The sequence below is a fragment of the Salvelinus namaycush genome, chromosome 27, assembly GCF_016432855.1.
Source record: "Salvelinus namaycush isolate Seneca chromosome 27, SaNama_1.0, whole genome shotgun sequence".
NCBI lineage: Eukaryota > Metazoa > Chordata > Actinopteri > Salmoniformes > Salmonidae > Salvelinus > Salvelinus namaycush.
This window is the reverse complement of record NC_052333.1, coordinates 25,792,527-25,812,069: the sequence shown is the minus strand read 5'-3', so window position 1 is coordinate 25,812,069 and position 19,543 is coordinate 25,792,527. Positions and strand designations below refer to the sequence as shown.

General features: G+C 43.1%; 12 non-coding genes across 12 annotated transcripts; all 12 read left to right on the top strand.

The window, feature by feature from the left end:
* Positions 1–5,218: 5,218 nt before the first annotated feature.
* Positions 5,219–5,301, top strand: trnal-uaa. Its single transcript has one exon. It is a non-coding gene; the product is annotated as a tRNA-Leu (tRNA).
* A 729-nt stretch (positions 5,302–6,030) lies between these two features.
* trnal-uaa lies at positions 6,031–6,113 on the top strand. Its single transcript has one exon. It is a non-coding gene; the product is annotated as a tRNA-Leu (tRNA).
* A 729-nt stretch (positions 6,114–6,842) lies between these two features.
* trnal-uaa lies at positions 6,843–6,925 on the top strand. The gene has a single exon. It is a non-coding gene; the product is annotated as a tRNA-Leu (tRNA).
* A 725-nt stretch (positions 6,926–7,650) lies between these two features.
* Positions 7,651–7,733, top strand: trnal-uaa. The gene has a single exon. It is a non-coding gene; the product is annotated as a tRNA-Leu (tRNA).
* A 726-nt stretch (positions 7,734–8,459) lies between these two features.
* On the top strand, positions 8,460–8,542 carry trnal-uaa. The gene has a single exon. It is a non-coding gene; the product is annotated as a tRNA-Leu (tRNA).
* Positions 8,543–9,272: 730 nt separating this feature from the next.
* On the top strand, positions 9,273–9,355 carry trnal-uaa. The gene has a single exon. It is a non-coding gene; the product is annotated as a tRNA-Leu (tRNA).
* Positions 9,356–10,081: 726 nt separating this feature from the next.
* trnal-uaa lies at positions 10,082–10,164 on the top strand. The gene has a single exon. It is a non-coding gene; the product is annotated as a tRNA-Leu (tRNA).
* Positions 10,165–10,891: 727 nt separating this feature from the next.
* On the top strand, positions 10,892–10,974 carry trnal-uaa. Its single transcript has one exon. It is a non-coding gene; the product is annotated as a tRNA-Leu (tRNA).
* Positions 10,975–11,700: 726 nt separating this feature from the next.
* Positions 11,701–11,783, top strand: trnal-uaa. The gene has a single exon. It is a non-coding gene; the product is annotated as a tRNA-Leu (tRNA).
* Positions 11,784–12,512: 729 nt separating this feature from the next.
* On the top strand, positions 12,513–12,595 carry trnal-uaa. The gene has a single exon. It is a non-coding gene; the product is annotated as a tRNA-Leu (tRNA).
* Positions 12,596–13,321: 726 nt separating this feature from the next.
* trnal-uaa lies at positions 13,322–13,404 on the top strand. The gene has a single exon. It is a non-coding gene; the product is annotated as a tRNA-Leu (tRNA).
* Positions 13,405–14,136: 732 nt separating this feature from the next.
* On the top strand, positions 14,137–14,219 carry trnal-uaa. The gene has a single exon. It is a non-coding gene; the product is annotated as a tRNA-Leu (tRNA).
* Positions 14,220–19,543: the final 5,324 nt, after the last annotated feature.

Below are 19,543 nucleotides of genomic sequence, written 5' to 3'. Positions count from 1 at the left end.
ACGACAGACCCTGCCACCACAAATGCAGATGCCACTACAACTCCTACCACAACTACAGCTTCCACTACGACAGCCTCTGCCACCATAGCAACAGCAGTCACCAGCACAACTGTGGCTGCCACTACCACTACAGCAGCCACTACAACAGCAGTCGCTGCCACCACAACTCCAGCTGGTACCACAAGAGCAGCAGCTGCAACCACAACTGCATTTGCCACCACTACGACTGCTACCACAACAGCAGCTGCCACCACGACGACAGCCGCTGCCACCACAACTGCAGCTACCACCACGACAACAGCAGCCGCTGCCACCACTACTGCAGCCTCTGCCACCATAGCAACAGCAGCCGCCACCACAACTGGAGACACCACTACAACTACAGCAGCCACTACAACAGTAGCAACTGCCACCACAACTCCAGCTGGTACCACAAGAGCAGCAGCTGCAACCACAACTGTAGCCGCTACCAGAACAGCAGCCACTGCAACCACAAGTGCAGCTGCCACCACAACTGCAGCTGCCGCTACCAGAACAGCAGCCACTGCAACCACAAGTGCAGCTGCCACCACAACTGCAGCTGCCACTACGATAACAGCCGCTACCACCACAACTGCAGACACCACTAAGACAACCCCTGCCACCACGACAGCAGCCGCTGCCACCACTACTGCAGCCCCTGCCACCATAACTAAGGATGCCACTACGACAGCCCCTGCCACCACAACTGGAGACACCACTAAGACAACTCATGCCACCCCAACTTTAGCCGCTACCAACACAGCAGCCACTGCAATCACAAGTGCAGCTGCTACCACAACTGCAGCGGCAGTAACGACAGACCCTGCCACCACAAATGCAGATGCCACTACGACTCCTACCACAACTGCAGGTTCCACTACGACAGCCTCTGCCACCATAGCAACAGCAGCCGCCACCACAACTGGAGACACCACTACAACTACAGCAGCCACTACAACAGTAGCAACTGCCACCACAACTCTAGCTGGTACCACAAGAGCAGCAGCTGCAACCACAACTGTAGCCGCTACCAGAACAGCAGCCACTGCAACCACAAGTGCAGCTGCCACCACAACTGCAGCTGCCACTACGATAACAGCCGCTACCACCACAACTGCAGACACCACTAAGACAACCCCTGCCACCACGACAGCAGCCGCTGCCACCACTACTGCAGCCCCTGCCACCGTAACTAAGGACCCCACTACGACAGCCCCTGCCACCACAACTGGAGACACCACTAAGACAACTCATGCCACCACAACTTTAGCCGCTACCAACACAGCAGCCACTGCAATCACAAGTGCAGCTGCTACCACAACTGCAGCGGCAGTAACGACAGACCCTGACCACAAATGCAGATGCCACTACGACTCCTACCACAACTGCAGCTTCCACTACGACAGCCTCTGCCACCATAGCAACAGCAGCCGCCACCACAACTGGAGACACCACTACAACTACAGCAGCCACTACAACAGTAGCAACTGCCACCACAACTCCAGCTGGTACCACAAGAGCAGCAGCTGCAAGCACAACTGTAGCCGCTACCAGAACAGCAGCCACTGCAACCACAAGTGCAGCTGCCACCACAACTGCAGCTGCCACTACGATAACAGCCGCTACCACCACAACTGCAGACACCACTAAGACAACCCCTGCCACCACGACAGCAGCCGCTGCCACCACTACTGCAGTCCCTGCCACCATAACTAAGGACGCCACTACGACAGCCCCTGCCACCACAACTGGAGACACCACTAAGACAACTCATGCCACCGCAACTTTAGCCGCTACCAACACAGCAGCCACTGCAACCATAAGTGCAGCTGCTACCACAACAGCAGCTGCAATAACGACAGACCCTGCCACCACAAATGCAGACGCCACTACGATTCCTACCACAACTGCAGCTTCCACTACGACAGCCCCTGCCACCATAGCAACAGCAGTCACCAGCACAACTGTAGATGCCACTACAACTACAGCAGCCACTACAACAGCAGCCGCTGCCACCACAACTTCAGCTGGTACCACAAGAGTAGCATCTGCAACCACAACTGCATTTGCCACCACTATGACTGCCACCACAACTGCAGCCGCAACCACCACGACAGCCGCTGCCACCACAACTGCAGCTGCCACCACGACGACAGCCGCTGCCACCACTACTGCAGCCCTGCCACCATAACTGCAGACGTCCCTACGACAGCCCCTGCCACCACAACTGCAGCCACATATACGACAGCCCCTGCCACCACAGCAACAGCAGCAGCCACCACAACTGTAGCCGCCACTACAACTACAGCAGCCACTACAACAGTAGCAATTGCCACCACAACTCCAGCTGGTACCACAAGAGCAGCAGCTGCAACCACAACTGCAGCCGCAATGACGACAGTCATGGGCACCACAACAACAGCTGCCACTACCACAACACCTCCTGCCACCACAACTTTAGCCGCTACCAGAACAGCAGCCACTGCAACCACAAGTGCAGCTGCTACATCAACTGCAGCTGCCACTATGATAACAGCTTCTGCCACTACAACTGAAGCTGCCACTATAACAACAGCTGCTACCGCCACAACTAAAGACACCAATAAGACAAACCCTGCAACCACAATTTAGCACTACAAGAACAGCAGCAACTGCAACCACAAGTGCAGCTGCCAGTACAACTGCAGCTGCCACTACGACAACAACCCCTGTCACCATGACAGCAGCTACTGCCACCACTACTGCAGCCCCTGCCACCATAACTGTAGACGCCTCTACGACAGCCCCTGCCACCATAACAGGAGACAACACTAAGACAACCCATGACACCACAACTTTAGCCGCTACCACAACAGCAGCCACTACCACAAGTGCAGCTGCTACCACAACTGCAGCTGCCCCTACGACAACAGTCGCTGCCACCGCAACTGAAGCTGCCACCACAACTACAGCTACCGCCACGACAACATCCACTTACACCACTACTGCAGCCCCTGCCACCGTAACTAAGGATGCCACTACAACAGCCCCTGCCACCACAACTGCAAACACCACCAAGACAACTCACGCCACCATACTTCAGCCTCTACCAACACAGCAGCCACTGCAATCAAGTGTAGCTGCTACCACAACTGCAGCTGCAATAAGACGCAGACCCTGCCACCACAAATGCAGATGCCACTACAACTCTACCACAACTACAGCTTCCACTACGACAGCCTCTGCCACCATAGCAACAGCAGTCACCAGCACAACTGTGGCTGCCACTACCACTACAGCAGCACTACAACAGCGTCGCTGCCACCACAACTCCAGCTGGTACCACAGAGCAGCAGCTGCAACCACAACTGCATTTGCCACCACTACGACTGCTACCACAACAGCAGCTGCCACCACGACGACAGCGCTGCCACCACAACTGCAGCTACCACCACGACAACAGCGCCGCTGCCACCACTACTGCAGCCTCTGCCACCATAGCAACAGCAGCCGCCACACACACGGAGACACCACTACAACTACAGCAGCCACTACAACAGTAGCAACTGCACCACACAACTCCAGCTGGTACCACAAGAGCAGCAGCTGCAACCACAACTGTAGCCGCTACCAGAACAGCAGCCACTGCAACCACAAGTGCAGCTGCCACCACAACTGCAGCTGCCGCTACCACAACAGCAGCCACTGCAATGACAACTACAGCTGCCACTGCAACGACAACTGCAGCTGCCACTACGACAACAGCCACTACCACCACAACTGCAGACACCGCTAAGACAACCCCTGCCACCACAACAGCAGCCGCTACACCACTACTGCAGCCCCTGCCACCGTAACTAAGGATGCCACTACGACAGCCCCTGCCACCACAACTGGAGACACCACTAAGACAACTCATGCCACCACAACTTTTGCCGCTACCAACAGCAGCCACTGCAATCACAAGTGCAGCTGCTACCACAACTGCAGCGGCAGTAACGACAGACCCTGCCACCACAAATGCAGATGCCACTACGACTCCTACCACAACTGCAGGTTCCACTACGACAGCCTCTGCCACCATAGCAACAGCAGCCGCCACCACAACTGGAGACACCACTACAACTACAGCAGCCACTACAACAGTAGCAACTGCACCCAAACTCTAGCTGGTACCACAAGAGCAGCAGCTGCAACCACAACTGTAGCCGCTACCAGAACAGCAGCCACTGCAACCACAGTGCAGCTGCCACCACAACTGCAGCTGCCACTACGATAACAGCCGCTACCACCACAACTGCAGACACCACTAAGACAACCCCTGCCACCACGACAGCAGCCGCTGCCACCACTACTGCAGCCCCTGCCACCGTAACTAAGGACCCCACTACGACAGCCCCTGCCACCACAACTGGAGACACCACTAAGACAACTCATGCCACCACAACTTAGCCGCTACCAACACAGCAGCCACTGCAATCACAAGTGCAGCTGCTACCACAACTGCAGCGGCAGTAACGACAGACCCTGCCACCACAAATGCAGATGCCACTACGACTCCTACCACAACTGCAGCTTCCACTACGACAGCCTCTGCCACCATAGCAACAGCAGCCGCCACCACAACTGGAGACACCACTACAACTACAGCAGCCACTACAACAGTAGCAACTGCCACCACAACTCCAGCTGGTACCACAAGAGCAGCAGCTGCAAGCACAACTGTAGCCGCTACCAGAAACAAAGAACTGACTGTGTGCTCCTCATTCCAATTTCACTGGGCTCTTGATGATACTTTACTTACACCAGGATGGCTGAGTGGTTTAGACTGCTTGGAATAAAAATCTGACGAACAGTATGTTTTTGTGGGTACCAACCCTATTCCTGGAAAAAGCTTACTTAGGATGTAATCAACCCTCATTTCACTCATTTACATTTAGCGTGGATCAAATCTGAAAGAAATGACTATGACAAGTTCTTCCATTTTTGACTCAGCTCTTGTTAATCATTTAGAAACACCTGGATGGCAGTGTGTTTAAGGCATTAGACTCATGATCGATATTAAAATGTCCTTGTTGGTTCGAAACCTACATCTGTTAGAATGATTGATTTGGATGTAATCAAGTTTCATTTACATATTGTCTGGATCAAAGCCAAAAGATCTGACTGTGTGCTCCTTATTCCATTTTGACTGGGCACTCGATTTCATGTTCTTTACACCAGGATGGCCGAGAGGTTAAGGCGTTGGACTTAAGATCCAATGGACATATGTCCTCGTGGGTTCGAACCCCACTCCTGGTAGAAGATTATCTTTGATTTGGATGTTATCAATTGTTTGGATCAAAGCTGAAAGAATTGACTTTGTTCCCCTTATTCCGCCTTGACTAAGCAAGTGTTTATCCTTTATAAACACAAAAGATGGCTGAGTGGTTATTAAGGTGTTAGAGTCATTATCAACTTAATTATTATTCTTCTTGCTTCGAAACCCCGTTCTTGTATTAAGTTTGATTTGGATGTCAACAAGTCTCGTTTAGATATTGTCTGGCTCAAAGCCAAAAGAACTGACTGTGTGCTCCTCATTCCAATTTCACTGGGCTCTTGATGATACTTTACTTACACCAGGATGGCTGAGTGGTTTAGACTGCTGGAATAAAAATCTGACGAACAGTATGTTTTTGTGGGTACCAACCCCATTCCTGGAAAAAGCTTACTTAGGATGTAATCAACCCTCATTTCACTCATTTACATTTAGCGTGGATCAAATCTGAAAGAAATGACTATGACAAGTTCTTCCATCTTTGACTCAGCTCTTGTTAATCTTTTAGAAACACCTGGATGGCACTGTGTTTAAGGCGTTAGACTCATGATCGATATTAAAATGTCCTTGTTGGTTCGAAACCTACATCTGTTAGAATGTTTGATTTGGATGTAATCAAGTTTCATTTACATATTGTCTGGATCAAAGCCAAAAGATCTGACTGTGTGCTCCTTATTCCATTTTGACTGGGCACTCGATTTCATGTTCTTTACACCAGGATGGCCGAGAGGTTAAGGCGTTGGACTTAAGATCCAATGGACATATGTCCTCGTGGGTTCGAACCCCACTCCTGGTAGAAGTTTATCTTTGATTTGGATGTTATCAATTGTTTGGATCAAAGCTGAAAGAATTGACTTTGTTCCCCTTATTCCGCCTTGACTAAGCAAGTGTTTATCCTTTATAAACACAAAAGATGGCTGAGTGGTTATTAAGGTGTTAGAGTCATTATCAACTTAAGTATCATTCTTCTTGCTTCGAAACCCCGTTCTTGTATTAAGTTTGATTTGGATGTCAACAAGTCTCGTTTAGATATTGTCTGGCTCAACGCCAAAAGAACTGACTGTGTGCTCCTCATTCCAATTTCACTGGGCTCTTGATGATACTTTACTTACACCAGGATGGCTGAGTGGTTTAGACTGCTGGAATAAAAATCTGACGAACAGTATGTTTTTGTGGGTACCAACCCCATTCCTGGAAAAAGCTTACTTAGGATGTAATCAACCCTCATTTCACTCATTTACATTTAGCGTGGATCAAATCTGAAAGAAATGACTATGACAAGTTCTTCCATTTTTGACTCAGCTCTTGTTAATCATTTAGAAACACCTGGATGGCAGTGTGTTTAAGGCATTAGACTCATGATCGAAATTAAAATGTCCTTGTTGGTTCGAAACCTACATCTGGTAGAATGTTTGATTTGGATGTAATCAAGTTTCATTTACATATTGTCTGGATCAAAGCCAAAAGATCTGACTGTGTGCTCCTTATTCCATTTTGACTGGGCACTCGATTTCATGTTCTTTACACCAGGATGGCCGAGAGGTTAAGGCGTTGGACTTAAGATCCAATGGACATATGTCCTCGTGGGTTCGAACCCCACTCCTGGTAGAAGTTTATCTTTGATTTGGATGTTATCAATTGTTTGGATCAAAGCTGAAAGAATTGACTTTGTTCCCCTTATTCCGCCTTGACTAAGCAAGTGTTTATCCTTTATAAACACAAAAGATGGCTGAGTGGTTAAGGTGTTAGAGTCATTATCAACTTAATTATTATTCTTCTTGCTTCGAAACCCCGTTCTTGTATTAAGTTTGATTTGGATGTCAACAAGTCTCGTTTAGATATTGTCTGGCTCAAAGCCAAAAGAACTGACTGTGTGCTCCTCATTCCAATTTCACTGGGCTCTTGATGATACTTTACTTACACCAGGATGGCTGAGTGGTTTAGACTGCTGGAATAAAAATCTGACGAACAGTATGTTTTTGTGGGTACCAACCCCATTCCTGGAAAAAGCTTACTTAGGATGTAATCAACCCTCATTTCACTCATTTACATTTAGCGTGGATCAAATCTGAAAGAAATGACTATGACAAGTTCTTCCATCTTTGACTCAGCTCTTGTTAATCTTTAGAAACACCTGGATGGCACTGTGTTTAAGGCGTTAGACTCATGATCGATATTAAAATGTCCTTGTTGGTTCGAAACCTACATCTGTTAGAATGTTTGATTTGGATGTAATCAAGTTTCATTTACATATTGTCTGGATCAAAGCCAAAAGATCTGACTGTGTGCTCCTTATTCCATTTTGACTGGGCACTCGATTTCATGTTCTTTACACCAGGATGGCCGAGAGGTTAAGGCGTTGGACTTAAGATCCAATGGACATATGTCCTCGTGGGTTCGAACCCCACTCCTGGTAGAAGTTTATCTTTGATTTGGATGTTATCAATTGTTTGGATCAAAGCTGAAAGAATTGACTTTGTTCCCCTTATTCCGCCTTGACTAAGCAAGTGTTTATCCTTTATAAACACAAAAGATGGCTGAGTGGTTAAGGTGTTAGAGTCATTATCAACTTAAGTATCATTCTTCTTGCTTCGAAACCCCGTTCTTGTATTAAGTTTGATTTGGATGTCAACAAGTCTCGTTTAGATATTGTCTGGCTCAACGCCAAAAGAACTGACTGTGTGCTCCTCACTCCAATTTCACTGGGCTCTTGATGATACTTTACTTACACCAGGATGGCTGAGTTGTTTAGACTGTTGGAATAAAAATCTGACGAACAGTATGTTTTTGTGGGTACCAACCCTATTCCTGGAAAAAGCTTACTTAGGATGTAATCAACCCTCATTTCACTCATTTACATTTAGCGTGGATCAAATCTGAAAGAAATGACTATGACAAGTTCTTCCATTTTTGACTCAGCTCTTGTTAATCATTTAGAAACACCTGGATGGCAGTGTGTTTAAGGCGTTAGACTCATGATCGATATTAAAATGTCCTTGTTGGTTCGAAACCTACATCTGTTAGAATGTTTGATTTGGATGTAATCAAGTTTCATTTACATATTGTCTGGATCAAAGCCAAAAGATCTGACTGTGTGCTCCTTATTCCATTTTGACTGGGCACTCGATTTCATGTTCTTTACACCAGGATGGCCGAGAGGTTAAGGCGTTGGACTTAAGATCCAATGGACATATGTCCTCGTGGGTTCGAACCCCACTCCTGGTAGTAAGTTTATCTTTGATTTGGATGTTATCAATTGTTTGGATCAAAGCTGAAAGAATTGACTTTGTTCCCCTTATTCCGCCTTGACTAAGCAAGTGTTTATCCTTTATAAACACAAAAGATGGCTGAGTGGTTATTAAGGTGTTAGAGTCATTATCAACTTAAGTATCATTCTTCTTGCTTCGAAACCCCGTTCTTGTATTAAGTTTGATTTGGATGTCAACAAGTCTCGTTTAGATATTGTCTGGCTCAAAGCCAAAAGAACTGACTGTGTGCTCCTCATTCCAATTTCACTGGGCTCTTGATGATACTTTACTTACACCAGGATGGCTGAGTGGTTTAGACTGTTGGAATAAAAATCTGACGAACAGTATGTTTTTGTGGGTACCAACCCCATTCCTGGAAAAAGCTTACTTAGGATGTAATCAACCCTCATTTCACTCATTTACATTTAGCGTGGATCAAATCTGAAAGAAATGACTATGACAAGTTCTTCCATCTTTGACTCAGCTCTTGTTAATCTTTTAGAAACACCTGGATGGCACTGTGTTTAAGGCGTTAGACTCATGATCGATATTAAAATGTCCTTGTTGGTTCGAAATCTACATCTGTTAGAATGTTTGATTTGGATGTAATCAAGTTTCATTTACATATTGTCTGGATCAAAGCCAAAAGATCTGACTGTGTGCTCCTTATTCCATTTTGACTGGGCACTCGATTTCATGTTCTTTACACCAGGATGGCCGAGAGGTTAAGGCGTTGGACTTAAGATCCAATGGACATATGTCCTCGTGGGTTCGAACCCCACTCCTGGTAGAAGTTTATCTTTGATTTGGATGTTATCAATTGTTTGGATCAAAGCTGAAAGAATTGACTTTGTTCCCCTTATTCCGCCTTGACTAAGCAAGTGTTTATCCTTTATAAACACAAAAGATGGCTGAGTGGTTAAGGTGTTAGAGTCATTATCAACTTAATTATTATTCTTCTTGCTTCGAAACCCCGTTCTTGTATTAAGTTTGATTTGGATGTCAACAAGTCTCGTTTAGATATTGTCTGGCTCAAAGCCAAAAGAACTGACTGTGTGCTCCTCATTCCAATTTCACTGGGCTCTTGATGATACTTTACTTACACCAGGATGGCTGAGTGGTTTAGACTGCTGGAATAAAAATCTGACGAACAGTATGTTTTTGTGGGTACCAACCCCATTCCTGGAAAAAGCTTACTTAGGATGTAATCAACCCTCATTTCACTCATTTACATTTAGCGTGGATCAAATCTGAAAGAAATGACTATGACAAGTTCTTCCATCTTTGACTCAGCTCTTGTTAATCTTTTAGAAACACCTGGATGGCACTGTGTTTAAGGCGTTAGACTCATGATCGATATTAAAATGTCCTTGTTGGTTCGAAACCTACATCTGTTAGAATGTTTGATTTGGATGTAATCAAGTTTCATTTACATATTGTCTGGATCAAAGCCAAAAGATCTGACTGTGTGCTCCTTATTCCATTTTGACTGGGCACTCGATTTCATGTTCTTTACACCAGGATGGCCGAGAGGTTAAGGCGTTGGACTTAAGATCCAATGGACATATGTCCTCGTGGGTTCGAACCCCACTCCTGGTAGAAGTTTATCTTTGATTTGGATGTTATCAATTGTTTGGATCAAAGCTGAAAGAATTGACTTTGTTCCCCTTATTCCGCCTTGACTAAGCAAGTGTTTATCCTTTATAAACACAAAAGATGGCTGAGTGGTTAAGGTGTTAGAGTCATTATCAACTTAAGTATCATTCTTCTTGCTTCGAAACCCCGTTCTTGTATTAAGTTTGATTTGGATGTCAACAAGTCTCGTTTAGATATTGTCTGGCTCAACGCCAAAAGAACTGACTGTGTGCTCCTCACTTCCAATTTCACTGGGCTCTTGATGATACTTTACTTACACCAGGATGGCTGAGTTGTTTAGACTGTTGGAATAAAAATCTGACGAACAGTATGTTTTTGTGGGTACCAACCCCATTCCTGGAAAAAGCTTACTTAGGATGTAATCAACCCTCATTTCACTCATTTACATTTAGCGTGGATCAAATCTGAAAGAAATGACTATGACAAGTTCTTCCATTTTTGACTCAGCTCTTGTTAATCATTTAGAAACACCTGGATGGCAGTGTGTTTAAGGCATTAGACTCATGATCGATATTAAAATGTCCTTGTTGGTTCGAAACCTACATCTGTTAGAATGTTTGATTTGGATGTAATCAAGTTTCATTTACATATTGTCTGGATCAAAGCCAAAAGATCTGACTGTGTGCTCCTTATTCCATTTTGACTGGGCACTCGATTTCATGTTCTTTACACCAGGATGGCCGAGAGGTTAAGGCGTTGGACTTAAGATCCAATGGACATATGTCCTCGTGGGTTCGAACCCCACTCCTGGTAGAAGTTTATCTTTGATTTGGATGTTATCAATTGTTTGGATCAAAGCTGAAAGAATTGACTTTGTTCCCCTTATTCCGCCTTGACTAAGCAAGTGTTTATCCTTTATAAACACAAAAGATGGCTGAGTGGTTAAGGTGTTAGAGTCATTATCAACTTAATTATTATTCTTCTTGCTTCGAAACCCCGTTCTTGTATTAAGTTTGATTTGGATGTCAACAAGTCTCGTTTAGATATTGTCTGGCTCAAAGCCAAAAGAACTGACTGTGTGCTCCTCATTCCAATTTCACTGGGCTCTTGATGATACTTTACTTACACCAGGATGGCTGAGTGGTTTAGACTGCTGGAATAAAAATCTGACGAACAGTATGTTTTTGTGGGTACCAACCCCATTCCTGGAAAAAGCTTACTTAGGATGTAATCAACCCTCATTTCACTCATTTACATTTAGCGTGGATCAAATCTGAAAGAAATGACTATGACAAGTTCTTCCATCTTTGACTCAGCTCTTGTTAATCTTTTAGAAACACCTGGATGGCACTGTGTTTAAGGCGTTAGACTCATGATCGATATTAAAATGTCCTTGTTGGTTCGAAATCTACATCTGTTAGAATGTTTGATTTGGATGTAATCAAGTTTCATTTACATATTGTCTGGATCAAAGCCAAAAGAGCTGACTGTGTGCTCCTTATTCCATTTTGACTGGGCACTCGATTTCATGTTCTTTACACCAGGATGGCCGAGAGGTTAAGGCGTTGGACTTAAGATCCAATGGACATATGTCCTCGTGGGTTCGAACCCCACTCCTGGTAGAAGTTTATCTTTGATTTGGATGTTATCAATTGTTTTGGATCAAAGCTGAAAGTATTGACTTTGTTCCCCTTATTCCGCCTTGACTAAGCAAGTGTTTATCCTTTATAAACACAAAAGATGGCTGAGTGGTATTAAGGTGTTAGAGTCATTATCAACTTAAGTATCATTCTTCTTGCTTCGAAACCCCGTTCTTGTATTAAGTTTGATTTGGATGTCAACAAGTCTCGTTTAGATATTGTCTGGCTCAAAGCCAAAAGAACTGACTGTGTGCTCCTCATTCCAATTTCACTGGGCTCTTGATGATACTTTACTTACACCAGGATGGCTGAGTTGTTTAGACTGTTGGAATAAAAATCTGACGAACAGTATGTTTTTGTGGGTACCAACCCTATTCCTGGAAAAAGCTTACTTAGGATGTAATCAACCCTCATTTCACTCATTTACATTTAGCGTGGATCAAATCTGAAAGAAATGACTATGACAAGTTCTTCCATTTTTGACTCAGCTCTTGTTAATCATTTAGAAACACCTGGATGGCAGTGTGTTTAAGGCATTAGACTCATGATCGATATTAAAATGTCCTTGTTGGTTCGAAACCTACATCTGTTAGAATGTTTGATTTGGATGTAATCAAGTTTCATTTACATATTGTCTGGATCAAAGCCAAAAGATCTGACTGTGTGCTCCTTATTCCATTTTGACTGGGCACTCGATTTCATGTTCTTTACACCAGGATGGCCGAGAGGTTAAGGCGTTGGACTTAAGATCCAATGGACATATGTCCTCGTGGGTTCGAACCCCACTCCTGGTAGAAGTTTATCTTTGATTTGGATGTTATCAATTGTTTGGATCAAAGCTGAAAGAATTGACTTTGTTCCCCTTATTCCGCCTTGACTAAGCAAGTGTTTATCCTTTATAAACACAAAAGATGGCTGAGTGGTTAAGGTGTTAGAGTCATTATCAACTTAATTATTATTCTTCTTGCTTCGAAACCCCGTTCTTGTATTAAGTTTGATTTGGATGTCAACAAGTCTCGTTTAGATATTGTCTGGCTCAAAGCCAAAAGAACTGACTGTGTGCTCCTCATTCCAATTTCACTGGGCTCTTGATGATACTTTACTTACACCAGGATGGCTGAGTGGTTTAGACTGCTGGAATAAAAATCTGACGAACAGTATGTTTTTGTGGGTACCAACCCCATTCCTGGAAAAAGCTTACTTAGGATGTAATCAACCCTCATTTCACTCATTTACATTTAGCGTGGATCAAATCTGAAAGAAATGACTATGACAAGTTCTTCCATCTTTGACTCAGCTCTTGTTAATCATTTAGAAACACCTGGATGGCAGTGTGTTTAAGGCGTTAGACTCATGATCGATATTAAAATGTCCTTGTTGGTTCGAAATCTACATCTGTTAGAATGTTTGATTTGGATGTAATCAAGTTTCATTTACATATTGTCTGGATCAAAGCCAAAAGATCTGACTGTGTGCTCCTTATTCCATTTTGACTGGGCACTCGATTTCATGTTCTTTACACCAGGATGGCCGAGAGGTTAAGGCGTTGGACTTAAGATCCAATGGACATATGTCCTCGTGGGTTCGAACCCCACTCCTGGTAGTAGTTTATCTTTGATTTGGATGTTATCAATTGTTTTCTATCAAAGCTGAAAGAATTGACTTTGTTCCCCTTATTCCGCCTTGACTAAGCAAGTGTTGATCCTTTATAAACACAAAAGATGGCTGAGTGGTTATTAAGGTGTTAGAGTCATTATCAACTTAAGTATCATTCTTCTTGCTTCGAAACCCCGTTCTTGTATTAAGTTTGATTTGGATGTCAACAAGTCTCGTTTAGATATTGTCTGGCTCAACGCCAAAAGAACTGACTGTGTGCTCCTCATTCCAATTTCACTGGGCTCTTGATGATACTTTACTTACACCAGGATGGCTGAGTGGTTTAGACTGCTGGAATAAAAATCTGACGAACAGTATGTTTTTGTGGGTACCAACCCCATTCCTGGAAAAAGCTTACTTAGGATGTAATCAACCCTCATTTCACTCATTTACATTTAGCGTGGATCAAATCTGAAAGAAATGACTATGACAAGTTCTTCCATCTTTGACTCAGCTCTTGTTAATCATTTTAGAAACACCTGGATGGCACTGTGTTTAAGGCAGTTAGACTCATGATCGATATTAAAATGTCCTTGTTGGTTCGAAACCTACATCTGTTAGAATGTTTGATTTGGATGTAATCAAGTTTCATTTACATATTGTCTGGATCAAAGCCAAAAGATCTGACTGTGTGCTCCTTATTCCATTTTGACTGGGCACTCGATTTCATGTTCTTTACACCAGGATGGCCGAGAGGTTAAGGCGTTGGACTTAAGATCCAATGGACATATGTCCTCGTGGGTTCGAACCCCACTCCTGGTAGAAGTTTATCTTTGATTTGGATGTTATCAATTGTTTGGATCAAAGCTGAAAGAATTGACTTTGTTCCCCTTATTCCGCCTTGACTAAGCAAGTGTTTATCCTTTATAAACACAAAAGATGGCTGAGTGGTTATTAAGGTGTTAGAGTCATTATCAACTTAAGTATCATTCTTCTTGCTTCGAAACCCCGTTCTTGTATTAAGTTTGATTTGGATGTCAACAAGTCTCGTTTAGATATTGTCTGGCTCAAAGCCAAAAGAACTGACTGTGTGCTCCTCATTCCAATTTCACTGGGCTCTTGATGATACTTTACTTACACCAGGATGGCTGAGTTGTTTAGACTGTTGGAATAAAAATCTGACGAACAGTATGTTTTTGTGGGTACCAACCCCATTCCTGGAAAAAGCTTACTTAGGATGTAATCAACCCTCATTTCACTCATTTACATTTAGCGTGGATCAAATCTGAAAGAAATGACTATGACAAGTTCTTCCATTTTTGACTCAGCTCTTGTTAATCATTTAGAAACACCTGGATGGCAGTGTGTTTAAGGCATTAGACTCATGATCGATATTAAAATGTTCTTGTTGGTTCGAAACATCTGTCTGGTAGGTAGTTTGATTTGGATGTAATCAAGTTTCATTTAGATATTGTCTGGATCAAAGCCAAAATAGCGGCCTAAGTGCTCCTTATTCCACTTTCATTGGGCTTCAGATAGTTACTTATTTGCACCAGGATGGCCGAGAGGTTAAGGCGTTGGACAAATGTCCTTGGATGTTATCAAATGCATTTCACTCGTTTGGATTTTGTGTGAATCAAAGCTGAAAGAAAGGACTGTGTCCCAGGTATTCCACTTTGACTCAGCACTTGTTTATCAATTAGAAACACCTAGATGGATGAGCGGTTAAGGTGTTAGAATCAATATGAAATGATTGATTCTTCTTGTTGGTTCCAAACCCCCTTCTGGTAGAGTTTTATTTGGATGTAAACAAGTCTCATTTAGATATTGTCTAGCTCAAAGATAAAATAGCTGACTATGTGCTCCATATTCCACTTTGAATGGGCTCTTGAAAGTACTTTATTTACACCAGGATGGCTGAGAGGTTTAGGTGTTGGAATTAAAATCCGATGGACCACTGTCCAAACCCCACTCTTGGAAGAATTTTGATATGGATGTAATCAACCCTCATTTACATTTAAAGATGAAAGAAATGACAATGGATGGGCGAGAGGTTAAGGTGTTAGAATTAAAATCCAATGGACTACGTGTGCGTTCAATCCCCACTCCAGGAAGTTTGATAGGGATGTAATCAACCCTAAATTTATTCATTTGCATTTAGTGTGGATTAAAGCTGAAAGAAATGACAAGTTACTCCATTTCTAATCAGCACTTTAGGTGTTTATCCTTTATAAACACCTGGATGGCAGTGTGGTTAAGGCCTTAGACTCATGATCGAACTGAAGAATGTTATTGTTTGTTCAAAACCCCCTTCTGGTATAAAGTTGAACTTTTATTTGGATGACTCAAAGACAAATATCTGTGTCCTCCTTATTTCCCTTTCACTGGGCTCTTGATTGGACTTTATTAACACCAGAATGGCTGAATGGTTAAGGCATTGGTTTTAAGATCCAATGGACATGTGGGTTTGAACCCCACTCCTGGTAGAAATGTACCTTTGTTTTAGATGTAATCAAGTCTCATTTAGATACTGTGTGCTCCTTATTCCATTTTGACTAGGATCTTGATTGTACTTTATTAAAACTAGGATGGCCGGGAGGTTAAGACGTTGGATGAAAATCCAATGGATAAATGTCCTCGTGCGTTCGAACCACACTCCTGGTAGAAGTTTGATTTGGATGTAATCAACCCTCCTTTTGCTCATTTGTATTTTATGTGGATAAAGGATGAAAGAAATGTCTGTGACCCCTTTCTCCACTTTGGCTGGGCTCTTGAGTATATTTTAGCTACATCAGGATGATGAGAGGTTAAGGCGTTGGATTGAAGCTCCAGTGGATATATGGTTTCGAACCCCTCTCCTGGTAACACGTTTACCTTTGATTTGGATGTAATCAACTCTGATTTGGACTTTGTGTGGATCAAATCCAAAATAAATGACTATGTCCACTTTGACTCAGCACTTTTTAGTCTTTTGGTAACAGCAGGATGACCGAGTGGTTAAGGCATTGGACTTAAGCTTCAATGGACATCTGTCCACGTGGGTCGGAACCCAACTACTGGTATAAATATTTACCTTTGATTTGGATGTAACCCAGTCTCATTTAATTCCTTTGGATATTGTCTGGCTCAAAACAAAAAGGTGACTGTGAGAACCTTATAATGTACAACAGAATGAGTCATATTAAATGGCAGGGAAACTGTCCAATTGCAGGCTTACCCTGCAGTGAAGTTTTGACAACTGTGTAAACCTCTTTAGGACTAGGTGACCTTTATCAATATATTTGCGTGTATTTAACCAGAAAAAATGAAACGCTGATTAGGCTATCATAAAGAACATCAAATGCAATGATGATCTGGACGAGACTGCCGAATCAAGGCAAAGGTAAGAATCTCTGGATTAACTATCCAATGTTAGCAAAATGTAGTAATAAATATCTAGGCAAAATGTCTTTAAAATTGGACAATTCTGTGCAAGTTTTAAATTGACACAATACTTGTTAGCAAAGTTGTCTGCTAGAGATGACGTGCAAGAGCTTGCAGTTATTTGTAGTTTTGCATGTATACTTTGACGCTAATAGGCATTTTCAAATCAGAGTAAATAAAGCTGAATATATTGACAAAAAGTCACCTTGTCCAAGAGATTGCTGGTTATCAAAACATCACCCCAATAGTCAAAATGAACAATGGATAAACGATTGGAACCATTTGTTTGACCGCTAGGTTTTATGGGTATTACGACACCTCCACTGTGGGGCTCTACAAAGACTCTCATAAATACACTTTAGTGGGTTCATAAATTTAGATTTACCCATTTCACAGGATAAATAGGAAAATGCTTTGACAGGAAGTTAATGGCACTGTCAGATAGTGGACTTTTCAGTAAAAGATATGCCTGCCTTCTTGCATCCACCATCTAATATATTTAGTGGTAGCGTTGGTAAGAAAGTAGCTGGCACGAGCCTTTGCTTGAGCGAGCCGGAACAGCTCATAGGTTAGGAGCCCATCTCCTGTTTCTGTAGAGTGAGGCAGCTTAATGTACAAGTACACCCCCTGGACAGGATGCTAGTCTATCACAGGGCCTTACCCAGATCCAGCTCCTTTATGCTGAGTGCCAAGCAGAGATTGAACTCTCAACCTTCCAATCTCAGGGCGGACACTAACCACAAGGCCACTAAGTTGGGTGGGACGAACGTTAATGTCCAGGTTGAATGATTAGAGAGGAATGGGCACATAGTGAAGAAAGGCACTCCTGGTGGTGTGTCCTGACATAAGTTCACAATCACAGGCACATAGAAAAAGTTACAAACATGACAGGCAGGTGGACTCATTTTGTCATCAACAAGTTTATTGATTTTAACCAAATGGACTGGTGGCTAGCTACAATGGTAGAACCAAGCAGGAAGCGTGACGAACTGACAATCAGGCCATTTTTTTCTCCTTTACGTCCACTGTGAATTGCAAAGGTGGTGAGGATGTGGCAATGACCCCAAAAACATTTGGTATCCTTCTGACAGCATTAGGTTTTAAAAGTTGAAACGTAGAAGGGAAAAATAATGAAAGCTCCAGAATCATGCAGTAGGTCAGTCAGCATACAACGTTATCTATGAATGAGTGACAGTCTAGCAGTTGAAAAGAAAGACTCAAGTAAAGGTCTGGGCCATATTCAGTACAGACTTACAGCAGTTCTAAGGCCTGGTCCTGCAGCGCCCCTGTGAGTCATGGTTTTCAAAACCAGTCAATGAATGACTTCTGGAGTTCGAAAGACCTGATTGAATGCAGATATGGATTTCACCAAACATGGGCCACAACGAATGAATGACATCCAATCATACAAACCAGAATACACAGGGATCCCCCACAATGACAATTACAAAAAACATACAAATAAGGGAGGGACCAATAAAATGTGACAAAGGGCTCCCCGAAATAAAAATCCTATTGTATTTCAAACATCAACAAAAGGGTTATTCTTACAAGCTAAAAGTAAAATAATAATTAAACATTTGGTTTAGCATCCAAAATCATAGGACAATACTCAATCAAAAAGGTATCTTTGCTCCAGTTCAAAAGGTTTGAAGGACCAGTCACTCACACCGAAATATCAAGGTACACACAGTACACCACTCAAAGCATGTCCCACAGTGAATAGTATAATAAAAAACCAGAGCAACTTCAAATCAGAATCGTAACAACCATGTACCCAGACAGGTCGTCTACACAGTGTTGAAGTGTTCTGTTTTCACAGGTGGCCCAATATCACAATAACCAGGACACCATCTTGTTGGACATTGGCTGATGTCCTTTTCATTACATTGTCACCATTAAAGCACCATAAAAGATGGATGACATTGTACATGTATGGACAAATGAACAGTGCAGTGGATATTAACATGAACTATCAAGAAATATATTTAAGACATGAGCGATAACTTACCATAGAACCCTCATATTCAAATCTGAACCTTGAAGCCATTTCCACTGCTTTCATTTAAAAATGTATTATTCCTTCCCTCTAATCAGGGACTGATTAAAACCTGGGACACCAGGTAGGTGCAATTTATAATCAGGTAGAACTGAAAACCAGCAGTACTCCAGACCTCCTGGGTAGGTTTGAATGCCCCTGCCATAGAACAATGTCCTTCCTAGTCATCTTTCACACCTGGAAGTATTGTGCTCCTTCAAACATGTCACTGGTTAATACCAACAGTTTCACAAAACATTCAGGAATGTTTTTCTTGCTTTTAAGAATGCACCTTTAATTTTGGGGTACTTTCTGAAATATAGTTTCCCCTGAACTATTTACATGTGGGAATTTGATAGGGCTAAAGTGGAATGTTTCTTACAGAAGAAACATGAAAAGCAAATGCATAAGCAAGGTAGCAATGGAAAGTGAACAGTTAGAAGATGGAAAAATTTGACCAAAAGTTGAGGACATAACAGTTTACCTGACAAGACTGAATCCAAACAGTACACTTGATTTTATGTGCATTTTACATTTACTGTACTTTGCCACATTTGTTGATCAAATCTGAAAATACTCTGGATACATCCAGTAACATAAGAATACTCCTGGAAAATGTGGGGTAGGTGCAACATAAGGGTTGGAGTGAGAGGACTATCTGGTGTCTCCATGTGGCCAAACACCT